This window comes from Nanorana parkeri, unplaced genomic scaffold (assembly GCF_000935625.1).
Source record: "Nanorana parkeri isolate BGI_ZX_2015 unplaced genomic scaffold, ASM93562v1 scaffold648, whole genome shotgun sequence".
In the NCBI taxonomy this organism is placed as follows: Eukaryota; Metazoa; Chordata; class Amphibia; order Anura; family Dicroglossidae; genus Nanorana; species Nanorana parkeri.
Window position 1 is genome coordinate 909,738 of NW_017306916.1, and position 1,413 is coordinate 911,150.

At 51.6% G+C, this 1,413-nt stretch overlaps 1 protein-coding gene across 1 annotated transcript in view; it reads left to right on the forward strand.

Moving 5' to 3' along the window:
- LOC108792490 (low density lipoprotein receptor adapter protein 1-B-like) overlaps positions 1 to 1,413 on the forward strand; it is a 7,082-nt gene that overhangs the window by 1,491 nt on the left and 4,178 nt on the right. The window lies entirely within an intron of this gene.

A 1,413-nucleotide genomic window follows, 5' to 3' on the forward strand; every position in this document is an offset into this window, starting at 1 on the left:
GTGACCCCCCAACATCAGGGACCCCAAGACAACAGTGACCCCACGACATCAGTGACCCCACGACATCAGTGACTCCAAAACATCAGTGACCCCCAAACATCAGTGACTCCAAAACATCAGTGACTCCAAAACATCAGTGACCCCCAAACATCAGTGACCCCCAAACATCAGTGACCCCCAAACATCAGTGACCCCAAGACATCAGTGACCCCACAACATCAGTGACCCCACGACATCAGTGACCCCAAGACATCAGTGACCCCACAACATCAGTGACCCCAAAACATCAGTGACCCCAAGACATCAGTGACCCCAAGACATCAGTGACCCCACAACATCAGTGACCCCAAGACATCAGTGACCCCAAGACATCAGTGACCCCACGACATCAGTGACCCCACAACATCAGTGACCCCAAGACATCAGTGACCCCACGACATCAGTGACCCCACGACATCAGTGACTCCAAAACATCAGTGACCCCCAAACATCAGTGACTCCAAAACATCAGTGACTCCAAAACATCAGTGACCCCAAGACATCAGTGACCCCAAGACATCAGTGACCCCACAACATCAGTGACCCCACAACATCAGTGACCCCAAGACATCAGTGACCCCACGACATCAGTGACCCCACAACATCAGTGACCCCAAGACATCAGTGACCCCACGACATCAGTGACCCCACGACATCAGTGACTCCAAAACATCAGTGACCCCCAAACATCAGTGACTCCAAAACATCAGTGACTCCAAAACATCAGTGACCCCCAAACATCAGTGACCCCCAAACATCAGTGACCCCCAAACATCAGTGACCCCCAAACATCAGTGACCCCCAAACATCAGTGACCCCCAAACATCAGTGACCCCCAAACATCAGTGACCCCCAAACATCAGTGACCCCCAAACATCAGTGACCCCCAAACATCAGTGACCCCCAAACATCAGTGACCCCCAAACATCAGTGACCCCAAGACATCAGTGACCCCACAACATCAGTGACCCCCAAACATCAGTGACCCCCAAACATCAGTGACCCCCAAACATCAGTGACCCCAAGACATCAGTGACCCCACAACATCAGTGACCCCAAGACATCAGTGCCCCCAAACATCAGTGACCCCAAACATCAGTGCCTCAAAAACATCAGTGACCCCAAACATCGTTGCAAACATCAGTGACCCCAAACATCAGTGACCCCAAACATCAGTGACTCCAAAACATCAGTGACCCCAAACATCAGTGACCCCAAACATCAGTGACCCCCAAACATCAGTGACTCCAAAACTTCAGTGACCCCAAACATCAGTGACCCCCAAACATCAGTGACCCCCAAACATCAGTGACTCCAAAACTTCAGTGACCCCAAAAACATCACTGACCCCCAAACATCAGAGCCACCCCACAC